At 38.4% G+C, this 26740-nt stretch overlaps 1 pseudogene; it reads right to left on the bottom strand.

Moving 5' to 3' along the window:
- Positions 1-7262: 7262 nt before the first annotated feature.
- LOC140858033 (probable E3 ubiquitin-protein ligase LUL4) lies at positions 7263-11246 on the bottom strand (annotated as a pseudogene).
- Between the last annotated feature and the right edge of the window lie 15494 nt (positions 11247-26740).

The following is a 26740-nucleotide window of genomic DNA, read 5'->3' on the forward strand; positions in this document are numbered from 1 at the left end:
TGATTGGATTGCAAATGTGTTCTTTATGAAAAAGATGAATGATAAGTGGCATATCTGCATCGACTTCACTGACTTGAACAAAGCATGTCCGAAAGACAGCATCCACTACCTCTAATTGACCAATTAGTGGATGCTACTTCAGGACACAAACTTCTTTAGTTTGTGGATGCTTTCTCCGGATATAACCAAATCAGATGGCATCTGAAATGAGGAGAAAATAGTTTTTATTACTAACAGAAATTTTTTTTATTAGAAGGTTATGCCCTTTGGCTTAAATAATATAGGTACAACTTATCAGCATCTTAAGATCTTCAACAACCAGATAGGATGAAATATGAAGGTCTACATGGACGATATGCTTGTCAAAAGTAGAGCCTCGCAAATCCATGTTGAAAACCTTGAGGAGACCTTCACCACACTTGAAAGTATCGGATAAAATTGAACCCGATGAAATGTACTTTTGGAGTCACTTCGGTCAAGTTTCTGGTGTTTATGGTGTCAAGCCAGGGGATTGAAGCCAATCCTGAAAAGATTTAGGCCATACAAGAGATGAACCCACAAAGTCTATAAAAAAGGTTTAGCACCTCACCTGATGAGTGGTAGCATTGAACCAATTCATCTCCAGATTGATCGAATATTGCCTCCTATTCTTCCAAGTCCTGAAACAATCGAGAAATTTTCGATGGACCGAAGAATGCCAGTGTGTATTTAAGGAGCTAAAAAGTTATCTCACCTCTGCTCCACTCTCAACAGGCCAAAGCTAGATGAAGAGCTCTACTTATACCTAGCGGTCTCCCCCATTGCCATAAATGCTATATTAGTTAGGAAACAAGATAAGGTTCAAAGGCTAATCTATTATGTCAGCAAAACCTCTATGATGTAGAGACAGATACACCAGCTAAAGAAGCTCATCTTTACCCTCATTATTACAGCTCGAAGGCTTCGGCCATATTTTCAAGCACACCCAATTATGATCTTAACTGATCAACCATTGAAGGCGGCCCAAACACATCTGGTAGACTGGCTAAATGGGCGATTGAGTTTGTAGAGTTCGGAGTAGAGTTTAAACCTCAATCCTCCATTAAAGCCCTGATCTTGGTGGATTTCATTATAGAGTGCACCATCCCAGAAGATCAAAGAAGCCTGAACCAGTCCAGGAAACAACCAAACCTACTAAATGAGTCTCCTCCAAAAATCAATGGATTTTGGGTGGTGCACGTTGATGGGTCCTTTGTTCTGCTGACTCCGATCAATGCCTCTTGGCCTTTCATACAATGGGGGTGGACATCTTGAGACTTTTCCACAAGCATCGGACTAGAGAAAATTTTTGCTCATAGCCATCGATTACTTCACAAAATGGATGGAAGCCGAATCTCTTGCCAACATCACTGAAGCCAAAGTGAAGGACTTTATCTGAAGTTTATTATCTGCTGCTTCGGTCTCCCATGGGTGCTAATCACAGACGACGGCCATCAATTCATCAGTTTCAAATTTGTCAAATTCTATCAAAGCCTTCACATCTCTAATTATTTCATGTCAATAGGACACCTACAGGCCAATGGAGAAGTTGAAGTTACTAACTTCATACTCTGGTAGGGACTGAAGGCTAGGTTGGATCGGACCAAGGGATCTTAGGTGGATGAACTACATAACATGCTTTGGGCCTACTGAACCATCTAGAGAATACTCATGGGAGAGACTTCTTTCACCCTCCTTCGAATGGAAGTAGTCATCCTAGTAAAAATTGGACTCCCATCTCTGCAGGTCGAGAACTACAATGACCAAAATAACTTGGAGTTGCTCCAGGCCAACCTAGATCTACTTGAAAAAGTTTGAGAGAAGGCATCGGTGAGCATGGCAGCTTACTAGCATCGGATGGCACGATACTACAACTCCCGCATCTGTGGCAAAAAATTCAAAGTCGGCGATCTAGTCCTACGACACGTCGAGCATTACAACCTACGGAGCAAGAGAAGTTGTCTCCAAAATTGGAAGGCCCCTATCTAGTAGATAAAGTCATCAGACTCGGGATTTATCGTTTGAAGAAACTAGATAGAACGCCCTTACCTTGACCATAGAATTTAGAGAACCTATGAATGTAATATTAATGATGTATTAATTATTTTTTAATAAAATAATCCTTTTTTAGGATACAGCCACCCTCTTTCCATTCTCAATGAAGACCCAATTCTAGAATGAATCCCCAAGGATAGCTGGGAAAAGGTGTTCGATGCTGTTCTGAACACCACAAGGATGCTTTGGGTAGCCACCCCAACACTGTCAAATAAGATCGACTAACCGAACCCCAGAAGGCAAAGTCATCCATGGATGCGAATTGATGAGCTGCCGAAGACTTCAGAGACTTCAAAGAAAACAACTGTTATAAAGAAAAACTCATCTATGGAAAAGGTACAGACAAAAATTCCTTCCATTCATTCATTTTAACATTTACAAAAGTGGCACAATAAAGGTGCTGTGCAACAAAAACAAGTGGAGGAAGAGCAGAAACAAGGCAAACAAGGAGGGCCTAATCCTCATCCTCCAAAGAAAACACCCCGACTTCCTCATGACTATTCTCTGGGTGGAAGTGGTGTAGGTGTAGCTACAGCATCAGATACTTTACGTGGGTTTTGTAGTTCTCAAATCTCTAGATGAATCCGCCCGTTGAAGCATCGAGGAGCTCCCTATTGAAGGCTTCAAAGGCCTTGTACCCTACTATGCAGCGAAGTCGCACCTTCGCAAAGGCATCAATGATAGTACCTTGGTGGACCGCTCCCCAAGAATGGAGGACCCCTCACCTGAGGCCCTCAAGGGAGGCGGTGCTTAGCCCATGCTCAGAGCTCTGGTAAGGCAGCCTTCACCCTCTTAGGCAGAGACTTCCATAGGTATTCAACTTCTTCTTTGCTACCTCCTTCACAACTCATGGCGATGGCTCCATCACTATAGAATATTCAAGGAAGACTAGCAGGAGGTCTCTGACAGATGCCTCTACTATAAGGGAGGCCACCTATTTATACAGGTTTCAAGTGGCACATGCCTGACTAATCAATAATCGGATCACACATGTGTCCATTCTAAAACACCAATTGCCTCACCCATTAACTGCATGCCCTGTTACCAAGAAGCAGCCAGTGAATCACTTTGAGTTCGCTTTGATGGACCATGTGGCAATTCGGGATTGACTTGAGATAATTTATTCCCTCAGAAAGTCCGATTGCTATTACAATGGATGGAGTTTCGAAGCATACCACAGGCTAGCATTTGGATTCCTAGTGAGCGAGCTCCTAAGCCAACCTTGATCGAGATAGAGTCAACCATCGGAACTCTCCAAACTGATCCTAAGCAAACTTTGGGTTCACACACCAGAAGTCTTCGGATCAGATGGACCCCAACCAAGATGACAGCATCCACCATAGAGAATCTTTAGATGTATTATTAGCAATATACTAATTATTTTCAATAAAATGATCTTTTTTTAGGACATATCCGTTCTTTTTCAATCTTTAACGAAAACCTCGATGGCTATGAAGCAGAGGCCAACCAATTAAGGACCCCTGACCCTCGCTTTTTAGTGAGTAGGATATCAGAAGACCTTATCATATGAGAAGCTAAGGCTAACCCAGTGAGGACCTTTGGAAAGGGGCAAACCTAAAAGAACCTCCAGCACTCACCGATCTCATATAGATCGAAGACTTTGATGACTAAGAAGCGAGGGCTAACCCATTGAGGACCCCTAACTCCTTAGACTTCAATGAGTAGAGCATTAGAAGGCCTGAGTCGTAGAGAAATGAAGGCTAACCCAAGGACCTTCGGAGGGCAAATCCACGAAGATACTCAGCCCACCAACTCAAGTTGCACAAGAAATAAGGCAAACCTAAGAAGTTCTCAAAGGTGTTTCATCTCTAGATGAATATAGCCACGAGAAGGGTGCTTTATTTATAAACATGAATATAGCCAAAAGTTTCTCAAGATATTTTATCTTCAGACGAATATAGTCACGAGAAGGATGCTTCATTTACGAACATAAATATAATCGGGAGTTCCTCAAAGATGCTTCATCTCCGAATGAATATAGCCACAAGAAGAGTTTTTTTTGTTTATGAACACGAATATAGTCAGAAGTTTTTAGAAGGTGCTCACCTCCAGATGAATATAGCCACAAGAAGGGTACTTCATTTACGAATATGAATATAGTCAGAAATTTTTTGAAGGTACTTCATCTTCGGGCAAATATAGCATGAGAAGAGTGCTTCTCTACCTCAACGAATGTAATCATGAAGGATCTTTGGAAGGCTAACTTTCATGACCATCTTTCAGATTCGATCTGATGCCTGCCGCCCGTCCATAAGCGAACCAAGAAAGTTCACCGTTAGTCTAATGTCTCCTTAGTCGGCACATATAGATCGCTCGATGCAAGATGAGCTAGAGGCTTACTAGACATTAGACAAGGTACATCAACAGTAGCCACATAGGACAAAGATAAAAAAAGAAATGAGAAAGAAGAACATTTACTCCTTGAAAGTCAAATCATCATTACAAAGATGATAGTAAAGGGGGAATACAAATAAGAGAAAGGACAGTGAAATCGCTAGTCAATTGCATCAATGGGTCTCAGCCACACTAATAGGCCACTGAGGATCCCCATGCGGGAAACCAAGCTGCACCAGTAGGCCACTGAGGATCCCCATGCAGTAATCCAAGCCACACCAATAGACCACTAATTCTCCCCATGCGGGAATCCTCCCGTCAGCAAAGGTCGCAACCCCCTCAGGCTCCACTTCAATGGCCAGGTGGCCATCCCTCTCAGGAGCATGTATCTCTCAGGTACACAGACAGAAAGATCCGAAGGGATATGTCTACTGACCAGATGCCCCACCAAAGATTATGGAAGAAGCCATCCCACCAAAGAGGAAGGAGGGACTCACTAAAAAGTCGAAGACCTCCCCTTCGAGTGCTGCAGGAAAACATTCCCAATGACCGTGGATCCAAATCCTCCCCTGGTGCGGTGGAGAATTTCCAACACCTCCCATGCCAAGCCGAAGTTTGCATGATTGGCGATAGTTCAGCTTGAAGAACCAGCTCCCCCAGCCACGAGATATCTGCTGTTCACTGGAGAGAAGGATCATGCTGCCACACCGTGAAGGATCGCGAGCGGATCTCTACTTTGAGATGATGAAGGATCCCTTCTATAAAAGAAGATGGGGGTTAGTCACCACCCAACAACTCCTGCTTATTAAGAATGGGTATCGGTCAGGGAAGAGTCATAGAGATTGCCTCGATCGTCGATCAAAATCTGAATCCTATGCCCTTATAGGACTTTCATTTCCCAGGCATGCGACGACAAAGGCATGATGTCCTCGAGATTCCGTGAAAGCAACTTTTCAAAAAAGATTCTCTGGAGCTCTTAAATACCCTCATCTCTTATGAGAACCCTCTCTCATGTCGCAATCAGCCACACCTAAACTTCAGCCCTAAACCATCTCCAATACGAAGTCAAGGAACATAAAGTTCGGGTAATCAAATAAAACAAGAAATAGAGAAAAACAACATAGGTGAAACACGAGACTTTAAGTTAAAATACTTTACTGATAAACTTGTTCGATTACAAAAGTCAAATTGCAAAAAATAAGCAACTACAAAAAAAAGACAAAGAAAATACGTCATTTTTCATATACCAAATCCCCCCTTCGCCAGCGGTTGGCCAATATTTGGCATGCCTTCACTGGCCAGTAGAAGCCAACAGAAAGCTTATTATGGGCAATGTCCAAAACGAAGTGCACCATCCTTCAAATCCTGCAAACCGTCCTACTTTACTTGATTATGATTAGCCCCTGGCATGACCCTTTCTTTCTTCAAAAAAGTGCAGACACATCATTTTAGCTGTGATGGTAGCGTATCTCCAGTAGCCATAGATTAGCATACTCCCTTCATTCGAACTCTTTTCGATCGAACTCTCTTCGATTCGAACTCGAAGTATGGAGCATGTGTTCGGGGATAATATGCCATCTATGTGGAAGACACATGGCAGTGGGGATCCCACTTCGAACCCATCCAATCTCCACTCTTTAAGGACACCACCTTAGTGTGGATCGGAGGTAAATGAGTACAATCCCAGTGATAGATATGTTATCCTAGAATTGTGGTAACTTCGGACCTATCCGATCCCCACTCTCCAAGGACACCACCACTATCGATTGGAGGTAAATGAGTACAATCCCAGTGGTAGACATATTATCCTAGAACTATGAGAAAAGCTATGCTGAAGGAAGTCATTCAGTATATAATGAAGTAGTGGACCTCACTTCAGATCCCATCAATCCTCATTCTCTTATTGACCCTTTCAGATGAAGCTCCTGCAATGGTTGGTGGAAAATTTGGCCGATCTTGACTTCGACAGCCAACCTTTGCCTTGGCCACCAATCCCAGTTTCAGCCACTAAGCTTAGCTTTGGCTGTCAATTGTAGCCCCACTTGCAAGTCCTTAGCCGATGGCTTCAGGGTGACATCTAGACATCGGATATCAATCCAAGAAGGATCTTGAGCCCAACAGCATCTTTGATCAAAAGATCCCCCATCGATCCCTATTTCTAGCCACAAGCTATATTCCCTTCAACACTCGCTGGTTATCCCATTTGGAAGTGTCAACCTCCATGCATCATATCAAGTCACATCGCTCCATGCGGGACCTTGCCACTCCAACGGCTGGCTGCACACCAGGTGAGATCATGTCAAATCAAGCTATCCCTGAGAGTGGCTAACTACGCATCAGATAAGGTGACGTCCGCCATCAAAGTCCAAACCAGAAGAAATTATTACTTGGACTAGCCTGGGTAGACTAATCAAATCCCATGGTAGATAACATGCCATAGTAACTCTTGTAATTCACAAACTTGGACATCATGAGTGGTATGGATAGAGAGGCCGAAATGGTCTCTCATCACTTTCCCCTTATGGCTCTCACCTCTCTATAAATAGAGATAAAAAAGAGATCCTCCAGGTATGTACATACGCGTGCCCTCTACCCTTCTCGCTCTTCTTCTCATCTGTTGCATTTTCCTGACTTAGCCGTCGGAGGATCCCCATCGGAGCCAACTCTGACTTGAATTTATTTTGTAGGTCTCGCTGCACCAATCATTTCTGACCATCTACAGTTACTCTGAGTGGAGTCAAGAATCTCCTGCAACAATACGTATAGATCTAAGATGTGCCAGGAGAAAGATGAAAATTATAGGATCTACCATGTTAGCAGCTCAAAATCGATAGCTAATGCAGCCATTTATGTCCTTGTCTTTTATTTGGTATCTCCATTACTGTTTCAATAGGTTGGTACATATAGGACATTTATTTGATTGAAGCCTTAATGCTTTTGTACATTCACTCCACATACATTGTAATATGAAACCAAGTTACCAAACTTGAGGTTCTGCCATGTACATGGGAAAGAAGACAGGTGCGATTATATTCTTCAAGCCTCATTAAGCAACCTTTTAACTACTTAAAAGGATGAAAAAAAGTTAACAACATCTTGGAGTTTATTGAATTCTCACCATGTGCCAACAAGGAAGCACAGCAGTATCCGTTGATTCAGACATACAAAAAACACATTCCTTTTCAGAATCACCACCATCAAATCCTGCTTCTACTAAAATCCCAACATCAAAAATTTCTTGCAATTCATAGCATTCACCATCTACCTATGATATTTGTTTTACAACATATACTTGGAAAGGCCCATTATTATTCTTTATAACTGCTTCAGTAATCTAAGCACGGGCAGCAGCAGCAGACTGATATATAAGTTCATCTTTTGGAAGATGCAATGGGCAATCTTCAGCATAGACAACTAGTAAGAAGAAACATTCATCTAATAGCTTTGGAAGTTCATCTAACTCAAAGAAACCCACATCAATACCAGTTCCTGAAGGCTGGTGAAATTTTTGATACTCTCCTTTTTGAAGAGGTATTCTTATATCCATGCATGAGTCAGGATAAAACAGGGAGAAACAACAATTTAACCAATCCTTTGCAGAGCAAAATATAGTAAAACTGTCATACAAAAGATGAGTTGCTAAGTAAGTTGCAAACTGATCATTTTAGAGTTCCTCAGATAATTTTATTTGCTTCATTCAAATAATAATAATAATAATAATTTTACTTGCAAGTTTTAATAGAGTAACAGAGAAATAGTTTAAGTACAGAAAAATAAAATACTCACTCATGTCTTACTTTTGCATTTCATTTCATACATAAAACATTAAAATCCTCTTAGAAAGAAAGCTTATTCACTCCGATAACAACATAATATCATGACCATCATCTGCTCTAAGATGGGAATGTATCACGATTACTCATATATATATATTTTTTTCTGTAGGGGGAGTAGTTCAAGATCCAAGGTTTACAATTTTGATACCGAGTACTATGCCAATCAGGTACCAATATGGTATAATACTAAACCATACCTTATCGACATCTGATACACAAATATGTACCAGTTCAGTATCAATCCCATATCATTTTTGTCTTGTTTTCATTTGCTTATTTTTGAATATTATTTTAAGGTTTATGGATGTTGAAATTATGATGTTGACACTTATCTTAGACTAAACTATCACGTGGGAAAACTTTTCATTCTTTTTTCACCTTCAGGACTACAATTATGGAGGATAGTTTTTATTGTCATGCATCAAACTTCCATGCACATATGAATGAACCTAGGCTACTTTGTTTCTTAGTGTTAAGATTATTTAACTTTTTTTAAATTGTAAGCACCAATATTTAAATCATCTTCCTTTTGACTGTCGATGCTTTGTTAGCTTATAGTCCATCATTAGAATTGGAGCTAGGCTAGAATCAGATCGATCGGATATGGATTCAAATCCGATCAAATCAAAATTCTATAATAAGAATCCTACATCAATGATCTAAACTGTTGAATGTGATCTAATATCTCAAAACTGTTTCACACAAAAAATCATATGATTTAAAGGTCCCTAGCCTATGCATCAAATAGTAAAAAATTAGACAACCTAAATAAAATTGAATTAGATATATTTTTTGATCACTTGATGCATAGACTAGAGATGTTCAAATCATATGAGGTTTGGTATGTAAGCTGTTTTGAGGTAGTAGATCATATCTAATGGCTTGGACCATCGATATAGGACCCCCATTATTTAAATTTGATCTAACCGAATCTGAGCCCAAATTCGATCGACCTTATCCAAATATACTCCATTTATTTCATATCTCGTATAAATGTTTCGAAGTTCTTGCCATACCCTTCTTATAGCATTATCTGATATTGTAAATGACAGGATTCAATTGGAAAAGAGAATGTCAGATACTTCTTAAGACAAACTTGACACTAGTTACTATAAGAACTATCTGGATGCACCTATGCATTTTATTATAGAAAATGATAGATATTGACATGCTACCAATAGCATTGAGATGAATTTTTTCTTGAATATTTGTCATTCTTATTTGACTTTTCTATAGCATGAAGTCATAAATGGACATGACATCCATAGGTTTCGTTAATCTTGCTTCTAGGCATATAGTTGCACCTTCTTATATCTCTCTCTGATGCCTGATTTACAATCAATATCACTATAAGCCTTGCTTTAACCAACTAAACTAGTGGATGCGTAGGAAATTTGTGTTCCTCATTAGCAAATAGTATCTCTACCATGGGATTCAAATGTTTCCACTTGATTTTTCTATAATTTTCTAGTTGAGAAATCATGGATCATGACCTATGCACTCAAACCAACAAAATACCTTAAAAATTAATTTTAATTTGAATTAATGTAGAACTCTACCAAGAGTGTTACAAATTTTGGTTTCTCTTAGACATAAAAACACAAAAAGGGGAAGAATGGAGAGAAACGAGGGGATTACACCTTTAGCTTGGATTCAAGCTCAAAATCAACAAAAAAGCAACCCATCATATTAAGGTCAATAAGGGGCCAAACCGGCACAAATTGCTCTAAATCAAGTAGAACCAGATAGTACCGCCCAGTTAGGTTGGGCCTCTTATGGACCTGGAGGGCCATTTGGACCTTTACCTCACTAGTTTGGGTTGGTCACCTAGAACTTGGTGGTTTAGGTCAGTTTGACATTCCTTGACCCCTTCTCTAATCCTAGTTCTATGAATGATTAATTGTTAAAGGTTCAATCCCACTTCGATAAGTATCACTTTCCAACTATCTAGACTCTTGCACCAATATTAGAATGCACCTATCACCCCTAAACCTTGCCTCCAAGCTTCATTGACTCCAATAAGAGCAACTTAGTAGGTCAATAATGTAACAATGTTGTGTCTAAGCTTCCAATGTTATATTCATTTATCAAAGATTTTATGCAAACACTAAGTAAAACCACTATCCATACAAGATGGTTGGACTAGGCCTATTTTACAACTACCTAGGATGACAATTTGTCTCCCTATGGGATTCGGGCCAGCTCACTCAAAAGATCATCCTGGATTGTTATAAAATAAACCTAGTGCAGTCTATAATTTTATATTTTTAGTAGTTGAGCCACAAATCCTATAGAATTTTGGGTCCAACCATTTAAACAGGCCTAAAGGATAATTGAATCAATGGAGGAAATCCAAGTGTAGAAAGTAATTGCTTTCCTCAAAGACAATGACACATTTAAATGCTAACTGCATTGCAAACAAAAGACATCTAACTGCAAGCATCCCTAAAAGAAGTTGCATGCACAGAAAATAAGGAAAACAGATTATCCCATGCCACTGTTTTCGATAATAGCTTGTCCAACTGATTCAGGAAAAGATCTGGAAGATCAAGCATTAGAACAAAATTCATTTAGGAAGAATAGGTAATAGGATGTCCTTCGGTAGTTGGAATCTAAAACAGAATTACAGCTTCTTGACTGACTTCTTGTCCTTTCGGAAGGGGAGCTTCAGCACCTTCAGGCTTGTCACTGTGTTCCTGCTCCCCTTTTCCGTCCTCAAGCTGGAGCTATTCAGGCTCCTCGCTTCCACCTTCTGAGTCCAAGAGCTCTGCACGCTTGCCAGTCTTTTTTTTAGCGCTTGGATAAGGATGGCAGGATCGACATTGCCTGAGACAGTCACCTTCCGCTCCTCTTTATCTACATCGACCTCATCCACCCTTGAAAACCAACAGCAAAAAGAAAACATAAAGAATTAGAGGGGTTGGTGGGGGGAGGAAATTTTTAAGCAAGATGTTGGCAATGAAGCCCTTACCATGCTAGCATATAGAACAAATAAACAGTAATTTTAGACTCAAGCTCTAAATCATAGAATAGAACCCTATATGGAAGGAAGGGTAATGAACCATTAAAAAAACATAGAAACGAGTGGAAATACCTTCAATCTTTTGAAGCACCTTGGTCACCTTCTTCTTGCATCCATCACAGTATATGCCCACTCTGAGAACATATGTCTGCAAGTGAGGAAAGAAACAAAAGAAAACTAAGCACTCATACCAAGCACAAAATCCATGAAAAACAATTGCAGAGGAAATGAAAAAAACTAACCCCGAGAGATAGAGAGAGAGAGAGGAAGACAAAGAAGTACCGGTTTGCTATCTTCTTGACTCATTCTGTTCACCAAACAGAACAACCAAACCCAGGAATGTGTTCAGAATAAGAACAGCTCTTCAGAGATCTGAGACACACAGCAAGTGAATCAAAAGGCAGCCAGGGCTTTACACAAACAGAAACCCACAAACCAAATTCCTTCCCCATGGCAGCCTTCCTAGCCCCCCAAAAATAAAAAAACAAACACAAGTAGAAATGGCTATTTCCATATAGGGGGAGAGGGGGGAGAGGGAGAGAGAGAGAGAGAGTGAGTGTTAGAGGGTTCTTAGAGAAAGAGAGTGAGTGTTAGAGAGAGAGAGAGAGAGAGAGAGAGAGAGAGAGGAGAATTTTCTATCACAATGTTCTACTGTGACTTGGGTGTTACAGGTCTAAAACATAGATATAGATTCTCCACATATGGAGGTAAGGTTGCGCACATATGACCCTTTCCCAGAGCCTCATGTACTAATATGCATTTTTATCCATGCATTAGAGAAGTGAGAGGAGGTGCTTTTGAAAGATAGACAACTAATGGACTTTGGCAAATTCAGTGTCCTCCAATAGTCTTTATAATTGGGTGCTTTTAAGTTATTATAATGGAGGAAAAATTTTAAAGAAATGATAGTACAAAAAGGCAAGATTTAAGCATGCTCTGTTCTCCGAAGCTCAACTCAATTCATTTCTAAAATCTATGGTGGCACATCGCCTATTGCACAGGGCCGATCATTTATGTAGCCCATCATTTTATTGCCTCACCTTTACATTTATGAGACTTTTGGAATGATAGTTTATGCTCTTGCCAGTCTGCCAAAGAGAATGTCAGTTGATCTACTTGAAAGTGTCAATCATATAATGGAGTAGTTTAAAACAAAAGCTATTAGACATAGTTCAAGAGTTTCCTGCTAAAGCTGCAAATCTAGTGGAAAGTCTCTGGAACTATGAACAAGGGCTCAAATATCCTAATGATAAGGAGGCTAAGCTAAAATCACTCTTATTCATTTATTAAGATCTAGTCCATAAAGCTAAATTATCATTGGTGAGGGCTTTAAGATTTAACCTAAGACCGTCTTTTTTCCTTCATTTTGGAGTTTAATGCGTACAAACGAGAAAGCTACTATCTATGTCAAACACTAGGAGAAACATGGCCTTTGGTTCGAACGTGAAACATCTTTTAAAGGAAAGTGCTGTGCAACCATTAGATCATAGCTTTTTCTGCTAGCTTCAATTATGTGTATGGTGATGCTTTACAAATGCTTTTAGCTTCATACAAATTAACTATTAAACTTCATTACTAACATTTGATTTGATCCTCCCCATCCACGAACTCCAATACACATTCTAGGGTGATCAGATAGTAAGATTGTTTTCTTAATGAACACGCATGCGTAAGTATATGAGGTATGTATTAGTTCTGGCCTCTTATTTATAGGAAAACAAAGTTTGCTTTCAGCCTTCACTAATAGGCAACAAAATTCTAAATTCTAAATTTTGTTGTTCAGATTGATTCCGGCCTCCATGGATACTGGGACCAATGGAATGACTTACAAAAGCTCACGCATGATGTTTTGCTTTGTGAGAAAACCAGGGTGCATCGGCATGATTTCTTCGTGATCACATTACGACATGCAAATACAATGAAGGCTATATATCCCTTTAAATCTAAATCTTTATGGCCATCATGGACATTCAAACCTAATCTTTTGGCCACTTTATTCCTCTAATAAGCATGACATCCATCCTGTTCGATTAGAAATTGTTTTCATGACAGAGAAACAAGGGCTAGATCTCCATTTTAACTAGCAAATATAAGCTCAAATATCTAAGTTTTGGCTAGGTTAAGACTATGTCCTTCCAAAGAATCACACCACTAAAAGAGTCTTAATCTAATCCTAGATCATTCCATTGCTCTCGTCACAAAGAGAAGTCTAGCAGAAGGTTACCATCAAGCATTACCTATAAATTGAAATAAAAATAATTCTGGCTAAATTAAATTTAGCTGCATGATCCTAGCATTCCCTTTTCTTTTCTTTTCTTTTTTTCTTCCCAAAAAATAGAGAAGAGGACTTCATGTATAGTTTTAGTGTCAAATTAGGGTTTTATGGCCAGGCTTTGGTTATGCCAGGTTTGGATTGACTCTTGCTGAATTGCTTTGATCTTAAACTACTGAAATTGGTGGGTGTTAAATGGGCATTGTCTAATGTAACCTGATGGACAAACTTGGGTTAGTCTGATCAAATTTGATCCAGCCTAGGCACAACTAACTTATGTAAGACATTGTGTATTTAACTAACTAAATCAAGAAAATATTTCATTCAATATATTTCTTGGAGTTATAGAATTTGTATTTTAATTAGCCCAAGTGTGTGTGTGTGTGTGTAATATTTATATTCTACAATATATATGTTTATTTAAATCAAGATGCAGACATTAAACTTCCATCGCAATCTAGGTGATTCATGTATTAGTTCATTTTATCATTTTCCTTACAAGGATATCTTTTTGTAGTAATAACGCTCAAATTATAACTTGAATTGTTAGATGTAAAACAATAGCTATAAAATCCAACTCTTGTACACTTTGGTACACAAATATCACCCATTGTGTTTTTATCTTTTTCCACTAGTTAATGACTTTTTTAGAAAGTATTTCTTTATATAAGTTTGACATGGGAACCAATTTTCAATAACGGGATATTTTCAGATCAATACCTTTGTATACCTTTAAAAAAAATTATTAACGTAGAATAATGGTCAAATAGATCAAACAATGTTCATCATTTTGACCATATATCACCCAACAAAACTGAAGAATGGCTAATGACGCCGATGCTCCTAGGTCAAGACGAGCATATTGGGTGTAAATTTAAAAAAAGATACTTTTATGACTTTTAGATGGAAAAAGTATTCTACAAATAAATATTTTGTAACATAGTTTAAAAGAGCTTCTACAATAGAAAAATTTCTCTAAGAAAAGCTAGCAATAAAATATAACTTTTGATTTCTCTTTATCTTCCCAAAAGTAAGGTCATACCATTAGGCTGAAAATATGTTATAACATTTAATATCTAACATGCATGACATTGATAACATTGGTAGCTTTGAAACTACATAGCAGCCAATGACTTGAAATACCATAAAATAGACACAATATACAATAACGATAAATAGTAGTATTAAAGAACTTTAAGATCTTAGGTAATTTAGATAAATAGAATAAATGCATGTAAAATTAACCACAATTTGTGAGTGCAATAGAATCAAAGATCAAAAGTTTAATGAAACATGGTTGGATCCGAATTATTAAATCTATCAATCATAATACCAAACATTAAATTCTTACAAATTATGAAGAGTAAACTAATTATTCTGTACCATACCTGATCTCTTGCCGTATCCCTCTAACCGTGTCCAGTGCTCTCGACCAGTCCCCAAACCTCATCTTATATAGACGTTAGGCTCTATAATTTTTACTCCTTATGGCATCTGGATTCGCTCCATCACACTCTCAACCCTAAACCATAGGATTTCATAGTTCCCATTTAATCTCGACCCTTGCATCAATCATGAACGGCCATGATAGGAAGGGAATTCCTAATCCTTCTGGTCTTCATCTTTCCTTATAATTGAAAATATTCATTACCAAGTTTTCTACGGCCATTTGATTGCTTTCCATAAATGCGTGCGGCTACGACATCTAACCGTGCACTTGCTCTATAGGGTGGTAAATGGGTCATTGTGCATGGGTTTTCCGCAAAGACATGGGTTTTTCGAAAAAACATGGGTTCTACTGTTGTCGTGGGAGGATGGGTTTGGACCGTCGGATGCTTTTTTTTTTTTAGGAGGATGGGAGGTACGGATGTCAATGATTTCGTAACAGTGCAAGATATGAACATTGGGGAGCTTCTATACTCTCTCTTGGGAGAAGGGAAAAGAGAAGAAAAAAAATAGTGAACATGGACTCCAAAAATACCTTCGAATTGGGTATTGAGTGTTTCCGGCCATAAGGACCTTCGCCTGATAAGAGTTTCCTGGTTTAATGCGTTTCTGGTGATCGAGATAGTTTAGCTGAGCAATAATTTTTTTTTTCCCCTTGTTGAACATGATTCAGAATGCCACCATGTTATATAGATAATCGTATGTTTGAAGTGGTAGAAGGCAATTGGCTGTATTCATAGGTGCTAGCCATTTACTTGTCCTGTGTTTGGTTGAGATCATAAAAGATGGGATAGATGGCCTTTTGAAAATAAAGATTGCCTATCGATCATGATCCACCAATTTATATCCTCACAATTCGGAGGATACAAGTAAGGATGGATGGAGTATGTAAGGGATGGATTTCTATATTAATAAAATTATCTCTTTTTAAATTTTTTGACAAAATCATAACATTTCTTCACTTTTTTATTTATATAGTACATATTTTTATTTTATTTATATTACTAGTTCTATACTATTAAATTTTATTACTAATTATTTTGATTTTAGTACATAATTTTTATAATTATAATTAAATAATCATAATTATCTTCTATTTTTATATTTATAATTACTATTTTAATTAACCATTTTTATAAATTTAATTAACTATTTAAATTAAATTATATATAAATAAATTAATTCATTAATAGTTAATTTATAAATTAAGATTAAATTAAATTAAATATTTAAATAATTTTTAATAATTATAAATTAAGAAGATTATAAGTTTATAAATTACTTATAAATAAATATAAAAAATTTATAATAATAATATATTTTATCAAATGATAGTTTAGCAAAAATGTGATACAAATATCATCTATCCCTTTTATTCCTCCTATATAAAATAAAAGAAAAAATCATTCCTATCCATCTTTCCATGTTTCACTATACATATGATCAAAAGATTAATGCATAAGAAAGATCTATCCATCTTTTTCTATTCACCCTTCCTCAAATCCATCCTTCATATCAAATAGAGGGCTAGCACCATATCATGCAATGTTGGATGGATTAGTGAGTCAGCTAATAAGTAATTCTTTAGACCATTCTTCTTTAGATATAATGATCGAGGTTTCTCCTAGGGATAGTAATTCTAGTCAATCCTCTAGGTATCCAACCCGATCTGAATCAAATAGGGTGGATTTTACCCCATCCTATTAGAATCAGGGAGGGTATACACTACAAAAAAATAGACTATTAGCGACAGCTATATGCCATCGCTAATAGTCATTTTGCCATTGCTAATGATATTAGCGATGGTACACTATCGCTAAAAATCTGACGAAAATAATCTCATCATTAATTACTATTATTGGCGATGGCAAATCCATCGTCGCTAATTATGATAATTAGCGATGGTATTAGCGATAAAAATTTATTGCTAATAATTTTAATTTTTTTAATTAAAGTGTTAAAAAATTATTAACGATGGCCATTATAAATAAAATAATAATTATTTAATACAATCATAAATATAAAATTAATTATATTATATTAAAAATATAAATTTTATAATTTTATAAATTTATATTACTTTATAAATATCAAAATTACATACATATCAAAAAAAAAATTATATAAAATCTTTCTCATCCTCCTCTTGCTTCTATATGTCTTCTCTAATAGCTGATGGATGAGAGTCAGATGTCCCAGCATCCTGTAATGAAGAAAAATAAATATTATTAATAAGCTTCGATATGAAAATGTGTATGTCGATATGGAGATGTATATTTTGGTATACTACTCTGATTCTCGAATAGATTATTCTTACATATTTTATTTGATGATACGGAGCTATAGACATCCCCGACCTATTGTTTGGATGGTTAGATTGAATTTTTTATCCCTATATTTTCTTTTCAGACTCAAACCTAAATATTTGAAGCTTCTAAATAAAAAAATTTAAAATAAGTAAAAAAATTATTAATAGACTTACCTACTGTGATGGCTATGATAACAAGCCCAGTTGATCGCATAGATGTAGATCTCAAAAAATCTCAATGACTGTATCGCGGATGACATCTCAGAAACTCTAAAATCGTTGGCTCCAAAGCCTCTGCATGACCTCCTCCACATGTGCGTTAGCCCACTTCTAGATCGTGGAGCCCTGAGAGAAGTATCAGGCTGCTAGAGAGTCGAAGCTATGGCTGAATTCTATAACCTGACTCCTACTTACCCCTCTGATGGCCTTGAGCCATCCATCAAGATCAAGGAGGGGCTGAGAGGATGGGTCCTCGCCGTGCTGTGATACGAGATACTCTACGTAATCTACCTATACAGTTTAAAAATTTATTAGTTCATATATATCAGTATATATAAAATTTAATAAATAATATTTTAAGTTATTACCATGATCTATCGAGATCAAGGATCTAAGTAATCACCAATCCTCCTTGACTGGTGTGTGGCCTCCCAAATCTGTCGCTACCTTGATGCACAACCCAGCTGCCATGTCTATAATAAATAAATAATAAAATTAAATTAATTAAAATATACATATAATAAATTCAATATGAAATTAATTTAAATATAAAATTTTTATCAATCTATCGACCACAATATGTATACTAACGGAGCTGCCAGTGTGCTTGATTGGATGCTGCTGGATGGACCGATTTTGTCATGCCCTTTACTGCCTACCAGAGTACTCCTCAATACTCCATTGATCATAGAGGGCCTTCCATTTATTCATCCACATCCAGTGATCTGTGTAAGATTTTCAGTCTGATGGTGACTCGAAACTAGAGTGCTTTATAGTGGACTGCCAAAAGATGTACAGTCCATCCTAAAATCTCTATGTGGCCATCTCCTTGAAGGTCCGACAGCCAGCCTCCTCATCTTGAGGAGTCTTGAATCGATAATACTCCTACAAGTAGAAGCAATCATGTATTAATAAATAGAATACAAATCTACCATGAATTTAAAAATTAAACATCTTTGACTTATCAAGAACATCTCCCAAGCTACATCACGAACCCCCGATGGCCAACTAGAGAACTCGTTCACCAATTCTGACATCAATTGTTGGATGATGTCAGTAACCATACAAGGCACCCCAGGATCTATAAATGTACTGCAAAATTTATTTTGAACAATAAATATTAGACTCTAAAATAGTTAAAATTTAAACATATTCAGTGAAGATATATAGTACTTACGTGTGGCTCTGAATGTGGTTAAGCTCTCTATCCTCTGGTCGAGTCAAAGGTGCCACGAGCCGAGCAGGTCCTCTACCACACCACTGACTCTAAAAGCCAGATGCTGCTCCATGTGAGTGTGGGGTAACCAGTGACCCCACATCATTCGAATCTGAGAGTATCAAGACATCATAAAGAATATTATATTAGATAATAAAAAATAAAATAATATAAAAGAGAATATCTAAAGTATCAAAGTTTATCGCATGGTATGTGTGCCATAGAATCATACGATCTGGCTGCATGAAAGCTCTCTCCTCAGCTGTGACGGCTCCGACCTTGAAAAGATATGATATATAATCTCTAAAAATAAAAATAAATAAATTTATAGATTAATTATACAATTATGGATGCCAATAACCCAATGGTCTATAACTAAGTTAATTAAAATAAAAAAACTACTGTAATTGATACACCTTAAGCTTAAACCGGTATGAAAAGATATATTTTAATATACTGCTTCGATTTTTGAATGGATTGTTCTTACATATTTGATTCGATGATACAAAGCTATAGATACCTCCGACTCATCCATCGGATGGTTAGATTAAATTTTGACTCCCTTGTACCCATCCCTTCCGGCTTAAGTCTAAATCGATATGGAGGAGTATATTTTGATATATGTTGTATAGGATCTGGTACCACACGTTGCAACAGGAAGAAAGAAGAAATAAAATAAGAATACAACCAAATACGTAGATCAGCCAAAAGGCTCACCTCCACGGGGCATGCAAGCTTTACTATGAGAAAAAAAAATTTATAAGAGGAGATCACACTTTCAACCCTCGTACACCAATCCCTTATTAGATGTGTGCCCTAGATGCCAGATTGGCTGACACATTCCTGTACAAACTTAAGGGCAAATTTGTAATTTTGACTATAAATTAATAAATGGGTTATTCATCTATCACATTGTGTACATTGTGTCTGTGATACATCCTTTGAGTTAGTAGGAATGTCAATTCATATTTTCAAGAGTTGAAAATTTAAGGTATGAATTTATATAACTAACTCATAAACAGCTCCTGACCATAGGATCATCACGAGGATGGTGATCGATCCGGAAGGTTGGTGTACGATCGCTTCCTTAGGATAGATGTGTCTTGAATCTACGGTGTGGAGATATCAGAATGAGAGTACAGGTATTCGTTGAGAATGAGAGTACTGAGCGTGACCACCTCGAGCAGTCATAAAGAAGTCTACCTTCTTGTCGATGACTAAGCTCGATGCTGCAGTTGTGTGTCTAGTTCTTTAACCTGAGGTACATCGATAGTTCACCTTGAGTGTGTTATAGTTTGACTACACCATAACTTGGTCTCCTAGCCATTCAGAACCCTGAGGTGTATGTTGGCTGTAGCACATTCATTGTAGGAACTAGGTCGCACAAAGATGGGATCTATCAACCCCAGTAGGTGAGAGGAGTAGTCCTATGACGATTGAAAGATCGAGCCCTTAAGCCCATGGCCATGGCAGAGTGAAATAATGAAAAAGAGTTTTTCATTAGGGTTTCATATCGGACTTGGATCGATCGATTGATTCATATGACTGATGTTGGGTTTGACGAGTTCACCTTAACCCTAATTCAGTCAGGACTCATGATAGAGGAATTCAATCATACAGGTAGCTGCATCGAGAGATTCATCTTCAGTTCTGATGGGTTGCCACCATATACTGCTAGGTGTCACTGGTGGATTTTGGGAGTAATTAGAATGATCTTGATGATCGATCATTCTAATTGTCTGAATCAGAAGAGTTCTGGTCCATCAAAAGGAGTTTCGATGATGTCAATGATAAGATCATGACATGTCTCATTACCATACAGAATTGAACCTAACTAGGTCACACAAACAAGGGTTAGGATCTGGATATCATCAATTGGGCTAGCCCAATTGATTTGGATTAGATCCAATTAGGTTCAAGGAAATCGTGCTGGCACACAATTGAGCCTAACTTTCTCCTTGTGCAATCTTTTCTATCTCCATTGAGCCAAATATATTTTGACTCACTCAGAGAACCTTGAGAAGGTTTCTCTCAATCTGACTGGAGCCAGTCCAGCTTAGAAAAGGCTTATCTTAATTCATGAGATGAATTAAAGACAACACCTGCTAATTCCTGACACTTGCCATTTTTATTTTAGGACATCTGTCAAATGTTGACATATGGATCTTAAACTGAAGGCCACTTGGCAAGAGGTTATTGGAGGTTTTTTGTGGAGTGTCCACCTGCCAAAAATAAGCACCAAAGTGGGCGCCACAATTGGACAAGGCTTGCACCCCAAGTGGATAAAGATCAAGAGGAGTCTTGATCAACATAAACTCTTGGGCGCCATCTCCCTTGTGCTTATCCAATGTTGGTGCCAACATAGGAGAGAGGGTGGAGGTTCTTATCTAATATGATCAAATGACATCACTCCACCAATCAAAATTTTTTTGGATTAAATAAAATTTTCTGATTGATCGAATGATGTGGCACTGCGCAGCACAGCATGGTCTATATAAACCCTGTCTGCGCCTAGGGTTTAAGTGATTCTACTCCCTACCCAGCAAAAGCCAGCCACCCCTCCTCTTCTCCACATCCTCCCTGGTGCTCCCTCTCCCCTCTTCATGCCCAAAAGGTTGGGCATCCATCTGGTGAAGGATCAAGGCGTGGTGACGCATTGAACAAAGGGCTGCAGGAGTTTTTCGATAAGCTGCTGCTCCAACTTCAAGAAGGCTTTTGAAGATCTTTCTAATCAGATTGAGTTCTAATTTTTGGAACAAAGAGTCATGAGGAGAAGATGATCTAGGTCCTACCTAAGTGGATACTGGTAGAGACCAGGTGATTGCGTGGCTAAATCAGAACCTCAGGCTTGCTGCGATCATCTACAGGGTAATCAGATTACCCTTGAGGTATTTCATGTTTCCTCATGCTTTTAGATTTATTTTAAAATTAATATCAGATAATAAAACTAGATCTAGAGTTTTAGATTTGAAATAAATATAGGATAAATTTTTTTAAAATTATTCCACCCCAGATTTGATGAAATCTGAAAGATTCTACAAAGAAAAAGGCAATTTTTCCTTCATCCCTCTCTCTCAACAAGAGGCTGTCTCTCACAAAAGCTCTCTCTCTAGGAAATCCCCTAAATTTCTGAAACAATCGCTGTCTGTGCTTGACAGTCTGCTCAAAATATCCCATACTTCTGCTCTCTACTGACTCCTCTCGATCTACTACTGCTGCTCAAAGATCTACTAAACCATGCCACACTTCTCGGTTGCCCATAGGGTCTCTTAAAGACCTGAATTCGAGCTTTGATTGGAGACAGGACTTCGATTACAACTCAAACCAGCCTCCAAACCATCAGATCACAATCGGCTCGTCCCTAGGCCATTTGATCACGCTTCATCAAGCCTCATCCGTACACCCAAACCTCCTGATCATCTCTAGACCATTCGCACTACTACAGAAAAGGGCTACAACGGTGGTTCACAACTGCTACTATAGCCAAAAAAATTACTGTCACAGCCTACGACAGCAGTTTCAAAATCACTGCCACTGTCGTCGTCACCGTAGGTCTGTGGTAGTGGTTATTGCAGTGGTTGATATAACCACTGTCATATTTTAGGTATAGTAGTGGTTATTCAACCACTGCTATAGCTTCTATGTAATGGTTGGGCAACTGCTATTTTAAAATATATAGCAGTGGTTAAGAAATCACTGTCATAGACTACGACAGTGATTGTACAATCACTGCTATAGATCTATAAAAGCGATTTGTTAACGGCTGTCATAGATCTATGATAGCGGTTGGCATAGAACCACGGTAGTGGTTGGTATGAATACAGTAGCGATTGCGCACCACTACCATAGGCTATGGCAGCAATTTTTTGCTACGGCAATGGTTCTGAACCGCTACCATAGTCCTTTCTTGTAGTTACTTTCCAACCACTTAAATTTGTCCCTTTTACCTGATAGATGCAGTTCAATATATAATTACTCAAACTAAAACTTGTAAGAATCAAAAATTTCATATAAAACTCAATAATAATGCAGGAATATATCTCAAATACTCAAATTATATTACTGATCAAATTATATTATAATATTTTTTAAATAAAAATAAAATACATTAAAAATCTTCTAAATCAAAATCCTCCGCTCCAAGCATCTCATCATCATTAGAAGGGGCTAAAGCAGAATCGAAAGGGATTGTAGCAAGAGCTGGAGGGGCTGGAGCTGAAACGCTAGCAAACATATCCTGAATACTCAAAAAATTAGCTCCAAAATGAGCGGAGAGCTGTGTCACCATAATGGACATGATGCTCTGTAGCTGAGATGTGCGCTCTTTGGCTTGAGCTACTTATGCCAAGGCCTCATCAAACTGCTCTCGACTGATGACCTCGAAAGCATGTGAGGAGATGCTCATCTCAAATCAGTGGCTCGTCGGCATATATTTGGGGCTGCAACGAAACCTCCCAGAGTGCTCAGGTCCCAAGACTTGAGACAAATGATCATAGGGCCAGAGATGTCCGAGCCCTCACTCGCAAGCACATCTAACTGCTCCGATAATTATAAATTTAAATAAAATCTCATATAGCTATAGAAACCACTGTAATATCCTATAGTAGCGGTTATTACTCAACCGCTACTATAGAGCCTAAAAATAATTTTTTTCATATTTTTCTTTGAATATGATATAAATTTAAAATTTAAAGCTCATTTTTATCATTTATTATCTAAATAATTATTATTAGAGTATCGTGACAAGAGATCATCTTGATCCAATAGCCCTAGCTATATCGATCAATAAAATTTAATTTTGATGGTCACGAACGACTGCATAATGATCTGATAGATAGAGACTATCGATGGATCTAAAAACTTACAATGATGATCTCAGTGATATTTGTAGCACATTATCAAAATTTTACTTCAATTAGACATCATTATCATGGTCAATTTAGCACGCAATGATTTCAATCATTAAATGAAAAATAAGTGGTCAAAAGGCCAAATTATGTTCGATTAAGGTAATTTTTTAGATAAATGATCTTTGCTATTAATTTAATCATTTGAATGATAGTGATCATAAAATTCAAACCACGTATATATGAACCATCGAAGAATGGATACTGAAGTTGTAAAAGAAGAATGAGCTTATATTTGAAGGGTAAGATTTATTTAGTTCTTAACTAATAATTAAAGTGGCATCTTTTAGATTCTGATTGAAATTTTATGCAACTTCTATGGTAATGATTTTCAAACTGCTGCAATAGTAAATGCTGCCATAGGCCTTTTCTGTAATAGTGCCGATCCATGCCCGGCATTGATTACAGTCATTGGATCATGCAGTCGGTCCATGGAGAAGCCCGTAGATCATGAGAAAGCCATTGGGAAATGGTGATGATTGATTGTGGGTTGCATGAAACCCAGGGGAAATGGCCGTTCGGTCCACACGCTCTCGTAGGGACCGTGAGTCGACCATGGACCGCAGTGAAAAATCCACTTAGGGCCTCACTCATGCTCACCCATGCTGGGTTGCATGCCTGCTCTGCCATCAGATCTGGCCCGCTCCACCATCGGCCTACTTCGCCCGTCGGCCCCTTCGACGGCTCATGGATCATACCTTCTGCTTTGACCTTCTCTAGCATGTATCTCTTCCGTCTAAACTCTATTTGGGCTATTCTTGGACTTATTGGACTCCGTTCGTCATCCTGAACCTTGTTTTGAACTTATTGTGTATCGAATCTCGAGATAGTTTTTTCAACAATCTCCATCTCGACTCAATATTCGGCCTCCTTCTAACTCTAAGAGCTTTTGGATCTCCTCGCCCCCATGCTCTAGGACAAATGCCAGATGATCATGGATGGACAAACATGGGAGTCAAGCCAAACTACTTAATCCTATCTCCATCGCATGCTGTGCTCCTTCTGATCTGAAACCTACTCGGGATAGCCTCCTACTGCAATAGGAACTTCACCCTATGATATCACCTCTCTACCTTTCGAGTCTCATGTCTCGTGCCCGATCCACCTTCATTTGGAGCTCCATATCACTCCAAACTCCTCTTGGCACCTAAAGCTCTACCTTATACTGAGCTTTCCATCAGATAGTAATGTCCTCTCATCCTCTTCTTCCCCTTCAATATCACTCTATCACCATGCAAATCATTCAAGATTCCTCGATCAGTTCTCCATCTATAGTCGATCGAATCCAGTCTACTCAATGAGATAAGATTCTGTCTGAAATTGGATATATATCAAATCTTCCTCAATCCCCTCACTGCACCATCATATATCTTTCAGCTGACTGTTTCGATACCTCTTATCTATAGCTTGATCCATCTGATAGATGAATAGTACCCTCACTACTTTTCAAGGAGTCAAATAGTTCCTCTCTGCAACATACATGATAGGTGCATGCAGAATCTAAAATCCACTACTAAAAAAAAGTAGATACCTTATCAGATATCATTAGAATATCATCCTCTGACTCGCTACTAGCCATCGCTACAGTAGCCCTCATCCGATCTCTTCGTTGTGGGCAATCTCTGGCTAGATGCCCTAACTCATCGTACTGATAATATTTGATCTTGCTCAAGTTCCTCATCTTAGACTTGGATCATCCTCGTCACAATCTCCTATCGCTCCATCTACCGACACCTGCTCCTTTAGAAACCATCAAAGTTGAGCTGCCGTTGCCTAAGCTCAAAGCTGGGTTCTCCCTACTAAGAACCTCATTCTGGAGAATTGCCATGATGACCTCATCCATCTTGATGGTGCTCTTTCTTATTAGAAAAATAATCATCAAGGACTCATATGAAGGGAGAAGCAATACTAGCAAGACCAACCATCCAATTATCATACCAGAAAGATAGGTTCCCTTAGCCGACTATCCATCTACTCGAGGCTATGAAAAGATCTTTATAATTGTAGAGCCCTAGTCTTCTCCTCAACTTTCTCACCAATGCTGAGGAGGTCGTGAGGATTTTTTGAAAGTGATTGAGATGCTTCTGCATGCTCTATGCCTCAGTTATTCACAATTGGTAGAACTACCTTCAGAGGAAGAGAGTGTTGGTGAGAGACTTCGCCATGTATAACTCTTCGAGTTTCGATCACATCACCATCAAAAAAATCTTACCAAGCATATGGATCACCACCTCATCCACTCGGCACAAGCAGATTATACTCACCACCTGCATCTGGAGCCACCTCTAATCCTGTACCTCCATGGTAGTCGGCTTCTTCTCGCATAAGAGAGCATCGATCAATCCTTACTGGATGAGCACACCCTTCACCCTCGCTTGTCATAAGAAAAAATTACTCTTTCCATCAAACCTGTGAATCTCTACCTTGATTGAGCCTATCTTCTCTATCTTCAATCTTGATCACCACCACCATAACCTGCATCCTGGTACCACCTAGCTCTGATATCATTTATTGTGCAGGATCCGGTACCACATATTATAGTGAAAGAAAGAAGAAATAAAATAAGAACATAATCAAATATGTGGATCAGCCAAAAGGCTCGCCTCCACGGGGCATGCAAACTTCACTATGAGAAAAGAGAAAATTTTACAAGAGGAGATCATACCGTCAACCCTCATACACTAATCCCTTTCTCTCAATAAGAAACTCTCCCTCACAAAAGCTCTTTCTCTAGGAGATCCTCTGAAACGATCGCTGTCCACCACCTGACAGTCTACCTAAAGCACCCCTATACTTCTGCTCTCTATCAGCTCCTCTCGATCTATTGCTGCTGCTCAGGGATCTATCGAACTACTCCATACTTTTCAATTGCCCTTAGGGTCTCTTAAAGACCAAAATTGGAGCCCTGATCGGAGACAGGACTCTGATTGCAACTCAAACCAGCTTCTAAACCATCAGATCATAATTGGCTCATCCCTGGGCCATTCGATCATGCTTCATCAAGCCTCACCCGCATGTCCAAACCTCCTGATCGCTTTGGACCATCTGATTCATGCCCGATATTGATTACAACCATTGGATCACGC

The sequence above is a fragment of the Elaeis guineensis genome, chromosome 5 (genome assembly GCF_000442705.2).
Source record: "Elaeis guineensis isolate ETL-2024a chromosome 5, EG11, whole genome shotgun sequence".
Lineage (NCBI taxonomy): Eukaryota > Viridiplantae > Streptophyta > Magnoliopsida > Arecales > Arecaceae > Elaeis > Elaeis guineensis.